The sequence below is a fragment of the Platalea leucorodia genome, assembly GCF_965183815.1.
Source record: "Platalea leucorodia genome assembly, chromosome: 4".
Classification (NCBI taxonomy): Eukaryota; Metazoa; Chordata; class Aves; order Pelecaniformes; family Threskiornithidae; genus Platalea; species Platalea leucorodia.
In genome coordinates, this window is record NC_138826.1 from 18,323,659 (window position 1) to 18,334,362 (window position 10,704).

Consider the following 10,704-nt stretch of genomic DNA (forward strand, 5'->3'; position numbering starts at 1 on the left):
TACACAGTGATGTATAGAAATGTCACTCTAAATGCACATCATGTATGCTAGATCAGATTTTCCAGTTAATAGCAGTGCCATTTTGTGTCTTATGACACAGCATAAGGGGCTGCAAAAAAATAATAAAAAACATAATGGGTCAGACTACAGGTCTATCTAGGCACTATACAATCTCCAATAAAGACAATAAAATACATCCACAGAGCAAGTAAATGACACTTTAAGTACTCTTTCAGCATTAGGTAGACTGTATTTTGCGTACCTGTTAAAATTTAGTACCTTCAGATGCAAGAGTTCATAACATATTTCTTCCATTAGTTTATCCAGTCCCATTTTGAACCTGTATAAATTTTTAGCCCTAACAATATTCTGGAGTATGGTCTTCTACTCTGGGAAGGACTCTCTCCTTTTGTTTGGTACTAACTTGGCCCTGAGAGTTGATATGACAATGCCTGGTTTACCTTGCTGTTTGAAGAGAAAGGGGACAGATGTTCACTGTTCATCTTCTGCATTCAATTAATGATTTTAGACATTCATCATGTTCTTTCCCCTTCTAAGTCATCTCCTTTCCAGGTTAGTGTATACTGGCACACTCAGCTGTAATTCCTTACATAAGAGGATACCTTTAAATTCATCTCACTATCCTTCTCTGTCGTTTTTGAAGAAAATTTTCCATCTTTGAGATGGGGGGCAGAACTGCAATACTATTCAAAAAGGTGGGGCAGTCTAGGTTTATTAAGCAGCATAACAATATCCTCATCTGTTCCCTATTCTGTTCCTGGTAATTCATAGCACTCATTTCTTTTCTGACCACCACTGAGCACTGATCTGATGTTGTCACATCTAATGTAACTGTGAAGTTTCAAAACTTGAGAAACTTTTACTAGGTCATAAGCTATGACTGTGCACAAGGAGCTAGAATTATTGTTTCCTCTATGCCATCTGCCATCTTCTCGCCTACTCACGCAAATCTTCTGCAATCTTCAATGTTTGTTTTTTCACTTTTATCACTCTGCATAGCTTAGGACCGTAAACAAACTTTGCTTTGTGTTCTTGTTCACCTTCTCACCAGTCACTGCAATACTCCCTAGCTCGCACTCTCCAGGTGTAATAGCAATGATGGGAACCTAGCTTCCTGCTTTTTCTGAATTTCAAATTCATCTGAAAGTTCCAAAGAAAAGAAACATTTCTAGTCAATGCACATATCAACTACTTTTACTAGAAATGATAGGTGTGTACTCAAAGTAATATAAACACATGCACCTGAAACTACAAATATTTGAACAAGTGGTAACATTTCACAGAAGTCCATTTGCAAAGACATTGTTTCTGATCTCAGTCACAAGCATCTATAGATGCTCATGCAAGTAGTTGTTTGAATAAACATATATTGTACAATAAATTTGCATTTCATAGAAGATTGCGCTTTATTGACTGTATATTTCTGAAATACATACTTGAAAGAGATTGCTTCCATGCTAGGACACTTCTCTGCAAACTCACATGAGCATCTGTTGTATAGCTGGGTATGTTTGAATTGCACCATTTGATCAGTTAAGAAATTACTTTTTTGGGATGGATGAATCTTTTTTCCAGTTTCATACTGAGCAAACTATCAACAACAAGCAATAAATTAAATAGTCCATGACGCTATGAGGTACAATATCCAAGCAAAATGGCCAGACAACTGTGGGAGTTCTTAGTCCCCCTTCCCCTACTCCTTTACGGGGGAAAAAGTTTATCCTATACTGTACATACAGTAAATGCTTGTAAAATGAAAGGATACATGGGGAATGTCACACAATGTTTAGCAATTTCATAAAGGATTGTTTTTTATTTTAAATTAAGCAAAGAAAATCTGCAATCTTTTATAGCCTCTCAGTGGTTTTATCCATAAGTATTCATAAAAGACAGACTGAAAATGTACATACTGTCTTAAAAGAAAAATTGAAACTGAAAGTAATATATTCTAGATATGATAAAACTGATTATTTTGAAAGCTATACTATCTTATTTGCCATTTGTAGTCACCTAGATTTTTCTGCTTACCCTGTTTGTTTCCAAATTTTCTCCTATTTTTTGTAGCACTCGGTGTTTTAACCTGGAATAAAAATACTATGAAGTAACTGATAAGAAGACTCTACAGTCATCAAACTAACTTAAAGTACATGACACAACCCAAGTAAAACTTTTTTTTTTTTTAATTGCAGTTTTAACTTTTTTCTTAAGGTTTAATATATATCAGGTCAGGTTTTGTTAGACCATTCACCTTGAAAAATTACATTCATTTAAGACAGTTGTAAGACAACTGAGCACATCTGCCATAAAGATTTGTCATAAAAAAAATCTAAAAGTATGTTTAAATGCAGTCATAGTAGGGGCTAGACAGTAGCATAAATGCATCTTTATCAGTTTTAAACTGCCAAAAGACAGAAGTCTAACTATGACAGCATGGAACTCAGTGCAGTGGAAGATGTTCTCTACTCCTCCTGCTGAGAGTTCAGTTTGGCAGACCTTGTCTGATAAATAACTGTAAGAAAAGGGAAGGAGCAACTCCCCCTCACCACATTCACACAAAAGTCAACGCAACATCAGAAAATATTAGAAAAATTACCTCAGCCAAGTTTTGACTTATGAATTCAAACTATGTAAATCTTAAACTTTCCTTTACAAAACAGAGAGTCCTCCTCTGTTTAATGACTTAAAAGCCACCCTGTCCCACATGACATGTATTATTCTCTATTATTGTACTACTCCTTACAAAATACTCTGTCTGGGGGAGAAATAGAAAACTGCAGGGATGATCAGTTGGTTTCAAGCACTAGCCAAAAAGGTATCTTGCCCTTCTTTTATTATAATCCGCTATAAACAAGGAGATACCATTTAAAGTGGCTGAATAAACATATGATTTTTATGCATCTGAAAGAACCATTCACTTAAGACAAACCAGGATTGATATCACTGAAGCACCTCTCCAGTTTAGATTCTATAGTGTGAACTTCAGATTTGAATGATAAATTCGCAATGAGCAACTTTCAAATGTCTAACAAGCATTGCCTGTTAACTAGCAAGGACAATATAAATCTTAAATATCTCCAACATAGTTTTGAAATTCAGGTTTGACAAGACTTAAATACTTTTTATTCAAGCCAGTGTTGAACAACTAGATATTGAGATTAGACTTTTCAAATAATTTCATACTGAAGCAAGACTAAAGAAACAGAACAATACACATCCTCAAACCTATTATATTCACAGAACTGATGCTAGGTGAATTGAGATGAGAAAACACAGATGTATCTCAATTTTTTTAAATTTAAACTAGTATTTTGTTCTGTGCTTTGACATTGAAGGTATCTGCAGTGCATATAAATACTTCCCTTTTCCTCCATCCCCCAAGTTTTTTTCCTGTTCCTTCTGGTCAATGTTATATCTCAAGAATTCTTGAAACACAAACGTACACTCAGAAATGCCAAATTGTTGTTCTTTTAAAACAATGATAACGTATACTAATTCAACGCATCCTTAAAGCAGTATTTGGTTTTACAAGCAATTGCTACTGGCCTCTGTATGCATGTACTCAGGGCTGCTGGAAACAGGGTACAGAAATAAATCATTTTTAGACTGTCTGCAACAGTTGCATGTGTGACATACAAACGACTTTAAAGTGGCATGCCTGTACAGCTCGTAATCCTGCTAGTATGAAGATACAAACTTAACCCAAAGAGTAAGTATCTCCACATGGACCACTTCTGTTCATAGAATATCTCAAATTGGAAGGGACCCATAAGGATCAAGTCCAAATCCCTGCTCCTCACAGGACTACCTAAAACTACATCACATGACTACGACCATCATGTTCATCATGCTTCATGGCAGCTTCCTTCTGTACATGGCAACCGACCTTGTGTCCATCCTCTATTTTCCAGCCACTGTACTAACACTGTTCAGGTAGGTGCAAAGTTGAGGCTGAGGTGACGGGGATGGGAAACACAGCAGCATGGGTTTCTCATTTAAGGGAAAGAAAGTATTTACAGAGGTTCGGGGGCATCCTTCCTCAGAAATAAGGCCTCATACACCACCTGGAGCTAGTATTACTGGTGGTAAGTAAATATGAGGAAATTAAATTCAGAAACCTCTACCTTAAACCATGGGAATTGCCACCGAGTTCAATGGGACTATTCAATGTAAACATGTAAAAATAAAAATTAACAGACTTCTAGTTGACTGGTTAAGTTTTGCTGCACAATAGCAGGAAATACGTAAATAAGTATTTTCATCGTACTACCTTCCTGTAGGTTCTGATTTACAAGTTCTTCTATTTGTTGCCTACCAACAAATGAGGAAAAGCTTTCTATGTTTTAAATAAAATGTAAATCCCATATAATTTTTTCCTACATGTTAACTGTTTGACCAACTGCTGTCACATTTTTATTAGTGAATATAAATATTAAAGTAAAATGCCCAGTGTTTCCGATATTTGAGATTTAACATTTATCGTTAATTTCCAAATGGATTATTTTCTGACACAAAAATCAGGAGTGTAAATTAGGCATGGGCTAGTTTCTAGCCAATGATTCTTGACAACTGAAGACATTTTTAGTGAAGTCCCAACCATACTATTTGCTCCCTCTGGTGGTTACAGGTCAAATCTGTGTTTCAGAGCAGACTGCAAAGCCTGTTTCTCTGGATAGGGTGAGGTAGGGTGTTTCCGAATTGAGACTAGCACTTTATACAACGAAAGTAAAAATAATTACTTTTTTTTGATCTGCATTGTTTCCGATTTATTATTATATTCCTAAAAAAAAAAAATCAGACTAAAGTGCAGGCTTCTTAGTTCACAATACAGGAAAGGAAGAGAGATTAATAACCAGTAAACTGCTGTAAAGAACTTATCACATTGAAAACAGTATTTAACATTAGTCAGGAATATTAGGTAGTATCACACTGTACCATTAAAAAGCGAACACGGCTATTGTTCAGAGGGCTGTTTAAAATCTTTTCAGAATGTCAAAGCTACCTTTTGAAGATATTTGGGTTACAACACGGCTCAGCTTTGAGTATTTGATCTTCCTTCAGTCTAACAACATAATCAAACTGCATACAAACATCCCTCAAAAATACACAAATATTTCTTTGAAAAAATCCAAGCCAAATCACTGGATCCAAGTTTTCTCTTTTCAAAAGCAACTCTGTTCTCATCAGCTACACTGATGCAAATCCACACTACTACATTCAAAACCAAAACGAGCTGTTACAGATTTATACCAGCATTGCTACTAAGAGAATTTTGTATTTTGTACTTTTGAATTTTCATTTAAATCCCAAAGACTCTTCTTTGATTAAAAAGAATAAAGACTCCACAACTTCAAAGAATGATTCAATTAAAAACGTAAGTGCCTATCTGATGTTTAGTAACTATACAGGAGATCAAAAAAGTGAAATTATACTAAAAGAAATATGCAAAATAAAAGGAACAGGTATGAATTATTAGTTTGCATTGAAAGCCAGGAGGAATAATCCAATATGAAAAGCATCAGAAACAGTATATGGAAAGTATATTTGTAAGTTTCATAAATGAGGCATCTCAAAACTGCCGTACGAAAGCACTTAGTCTGGGACAAGAGTGAAGAAAGTCTTTGAGGAAATAGGATACAACAGAGCAAAGAACAACAAACTCAAAAATATTTGCTTAAAATATTTAATGTGCATGCTCCATGATCCATGTTAAATGATACAGTATCAAGTAGATGTCAAATCACATTAATAAACAAATTATGAGGACCAACATTATGACAGCTGTTTCACCGTAAATCATGGCTTAAATTTTCAGAACATGCTTCTAGTACTGACAACCATTCTGGCTGTCATCCACTGATGACAACTCAGAATAGTGTGCAGGAGTACATGGGAATAATTAAGCAAACCAAACAGCACCACCCAATGAAGCATCAAGGACACCAAAAACAAAAATAAATTGGCTTAAGCAAGGAAGATAACGTTTTTTAAATCTGCATTACTCACACATCCTTGACTAAGGAGATGGTCTATTTTGAAACATCTAGTTAGAAAAGAATTTGGCGTTAGCACTTGCTGTGAAGGAGATACTCTATTTAATCCATGCTGCTATCATATCTGACGCTACACTCAAGCGTCAGCAAAGAAAAGCACAAGCTTTGGGAACGTACCATAATTTCAAAGTACATTCAGTGCTACTACCAGAAAACTGCGTCTAAATAGGATTGAGTGATAATGAGAACTTGACTTGAACCTAGAGAGTCCCTTGTGACCTACAGATGAACAGGCTTACTGCACAGACCGACACCTTTTACCTTTTTTTTCGATCAAATAAAGAAAATATAAAATCTCAACGAAAACCATACAGGTAACAGAACAAAACTGATGAAAGAACGGTAAATTCTGACAGAACTAAAGCAACGTGTATTCTTCAAGCCACGTATGCTCACACAAGATACTTTTTAATGACAAAGCTGCACTATGCAAGAAATGTACATCACACCTACAAAAGGTATCCTGAAAAAAGCAGTCACTGTAAAAAAATTAACTAGAAGTTAGCAAAAAAAATATATATCAAACTGCAGATAAAATTCCATGTAAGTGTAAAGCAAAAAGAGCAGGTATCATCTTTGGTTGTAGAAACAGTAACAATGTAAGAGTACAGAGGAATCGCACATCTGTATAGTACTGGCCTAGCCAATACTAACACAACTTAGGGGTCCGTATTTTAAAACACGACAGAGGAAAACAAGAAACAATACAGTAAAAAGCTGCAAAATAATTATTAGGAGGCTGGAGATGTTCCTTATAGGGGGATCTGAGAACTGTAATAAGTTATGTAGTACTCAAGTCATATTTCAATCGCCTTAAGCACACTGAAAGAAGAACTTACCATGTCCACAATGACTACTCTTGTAGAGAAAGAGAAATAAGAGCCAAGAAGCTGAATACAAACTGTAAGTAAAATATGTTAGAGATTAAATATGGGTATAAACTAAGAGGAGGAAGTGGATTCTCCATCTCCAGACAGACAGAAGCAGAGTAGGATGCTTGCTTGTATTATAACTTTTAATATAGATGTAAATCAATTCAATTGAGCAGCCTGAGATATAAAGGGACTCATGCTGAAAAATAACATGCTTCCCCCTCCTCAATGCAGGCACCTATGAAACAAACCTAAAATTAATTCAACGCAACAGAATTTAGCAACCATTTCTCAAGATTCAGACAGTAATCAAAGCTGTTCAAAGTTCAGACTAAAAATATTCTTCTTGTTGTCTAAAATAATGCCATTTTACAAATTTCCAAACAACAAAAAAAATACTATAATGCAAATATGGCTCAAACCCAAAAGAAAATTTAATATTAACAATTAAACAAAGCTTGTTTAAAACAAGAATCCAATGACCTTCACTTTGAAGAAAAACTTATTTCAAAAGGGCCCAAAAGTATTTTCTTACAAAACACAATTTTTAAAACTTCAGTTCCCTAGAGGATAGTTCTGCTAACAGCAATAAATACACTTTGCTGAGAAAACAGCAATATTATTAATTGTTTTATTAAATTATACTTAAAGCCAATTTTAAATTATAAGACCACTAATAGATATTTTTTTTTTCCTCCAGATATGTTAAAACTGCATAACTACTAGAGAAGAGCATCACTGGTCATTTGTACTGTTTATGTAACTGCTGTCATTGATACTGACACATAAGGCAGCATTCCAAAGCTACATACAGGAATCGCAGCATCTTAATTACCTGAGAAGTGATAAGGATGAAGTATTTTTGCCTTTCAATACAGCGACATTTGGTTATACTACATGAAAAGGTAACATTAACAAAGCAATTTTTTTTTTTTTTTTAAATCTGTAGTTAAAGATTTTTTTTTCCCAAGAGTCTTTATTCTTTCTGGCTAATTAAAAATAGTGTTGTAGAGATCGATTATATGCTTACTGTTTATAGAATACACATCACTAGTAGAAGACTACAATAAAGTTGATAATTGCTGTAACACACAAGGTAACAGCTCAAAAGTCCCTGAAATCAATTCGTGCCTTGACATCCTACTTAAACTGTGGAGCTGAGGACTTCTGATTACCATCTTCTTTTTCCTTGTTTGCACTACCTGTCTGAATGACTGCTAATTACCTGTTTGCCTTCTGTACTCTCTCTAACTTGATGTGGCAACCACTGGAAGTATCCTACACAAAATATTCAGAAGAGACAGAAACCAGAAAATAGGCATTTTCTTTGCTAAAAATTACATACCAGACCAAATATATCAGCCTTCTTACTCTAGGGCTATGAAGATTATTACTTCAATCTTGCTATAGGTTCTAAAACTTTTTCCTCTGATGTTGGCTTTGTAACTTATTAGGCAATGAAGCGATTGCATTCACTACATCACACCTGGCGTAGAGGGACCTTACTGACAAGCATATGTTTTCTAGCAAAATAAAGAGGACACTAAACAACTCATATAAGTTATCATTTAACATATTAGGTTTCAGGAGGAATACTTTATACTTAAGTGTAAGAAAGTAAAATTCAATTGTTCTTCAAAGATGAAGTGTTATGAGAATTTCAAGAATTTATGGCGCTCTCTTAACAAGAGCACCTTATGATTCCACAAGATCCTTCTAAACAATTGTGAGTTACAGTGTGGTCTTTGGCTTTCCCTCGCATTAAAATATTTTAGGACTACAGGTTTTATGTTTTCTTTCTTGAAGACACAGGAGGTTTTTTTGTCCATTTTTGGAAGTGAAAAAGACAGCATAGCACTATCCTTGCATAAGCTCTTGAAAATTCTGCGATGAAAATTCTTCACAAACCTGAAGAAAACCCAAGACATAGCCTCCATTTTACTATTCGCAGACTGTAAATAAGTTTTATACTAAAAAATAGAAACAAAAAACTTACAAAGAAAACCTCTTGTACTCCTATTAATTAGATTTCACAACAATAAACTTTTCCACAATTGTGTTCTGGTAAACATGCAAATCATCATAGTTATCTCTAAGAAACAAATGCTTCACACAACCAAACAACTATCCAACTAATTAAAAGATACAATGCCAATTTAATTTTCTAAAAAACACTATTTTACTCTCAGCAGATACAAATTCAGCAACTCCTTCAGTACACTTCTTTTCTGCAGTGCAGTTACAACACAAACGTCTTCACAGAAGCAGTTCACTCCATTTTCCTACATCACACTTTTCTCTAAAAGCAGAAAAGGAACCCTATGGCCCACTCCACTCTATACGGAATGCTTCAGGGTGCTTGTGAGCGAACTGCTACAATATTACAAAATAGTAGTGCAGAAAGCCAAGTGATGAAATATCGCAGAATAACTGTCCCCACTCAGAATAAACTGCACAGGCATGTTCAGACAGCATTTCAGGAAAGAGAATGAACATGACTACTCTTACAGAAAACTTACTGTATGCATAGTTGTTTGGTTAAGCTAATAACACCTTACCGAAGGCATGATCCGGTACCAAAGAATTGTTTTCCTGCACACATCAAATGGATTTAGTTAAGACTGGCCTTTCTACATGGAACTACGTCACAATGTCTCAGGTGTTGCTTTTTGTTTTAAAGAACATCAAGCTATTTCTATTCTTATGTGTATCAAAAAGATCACTACCCTCTTTCTAACCTGAACTCTCAACTCTAAAGCATTAACTGCAGGCTTTCTGCTCTCATTCCACTGATTTATTGAAATCAGCTGTGAGACATTTCTTACATAGCTGTGGAAAAAAATGCAGAAAGTGAAGATTTCTGGCAAAACAGAACACTTATGGAAGTCACACATTTCCTATGTATTTTTCCAGTTCTTACTTTACAGTAGTGTGAACAAAAATATGAAATCTGACACAAAAATATGAAATCTGACACCCCACACAAAATTATTTCCCTTCATGTTTTCATCTGATGACTTTTCATTTTGTTTCTGATCAGGATCCATTTGTTTGAAGTGCCTGCATTAAAGAACAAAGACGTTTTAACATGTATACTGGAAAAAGGAGCGCTGCTTCAGAGTACCTTCAATTCAGCAGAGTAAATAAAAACGTATATAAACATTGCTTTAAAGTGTGCAATAAAGTAGCGAAAGTGAAAGAAGCAATAAGACACTAATGTATATTCAGGAGTTATAGTTGGTTTTTTCCTCCAGTACATTAACTTAACACACACCCCACACACACACAACTGCTGAAATCTGTAATACTCTAGTCTTAGAAATGTTAAAAGTTTACTGTCTTGACAAACAGAAATAAAGCTGTTCTGTTTCTCTAATACCAGCACAATAATTTCAGACTAAATTGCAGCTCTGTAATCAATAAGCAGGCTTATTGATTATGTGGTACAGAACTTCTCTGAAATTTAACACTTCTGTCTCATATAAAAAAGTGAATGGGAAGCGCAAGAATGCTGTTACCATTTCACAGCATTTGTAGATTAATATACTATAAGTCATCAACTACTTAAGTTTCTTTAAATTACAAACAAAGTTTCAGAAAGAACTTAAAGGCCAGCCTGAAAATTAAAGCAAATACCGCAGACTGCACATCAAAATAAGTGATCCAGCCCTGGCTCACCGATTACCGCTCCTTCATCCCCGCCACCTGCCCTCCATTCTACAAAGAGGAGGGCATGCCCTCTCATCTCTCCACCTTCTGAA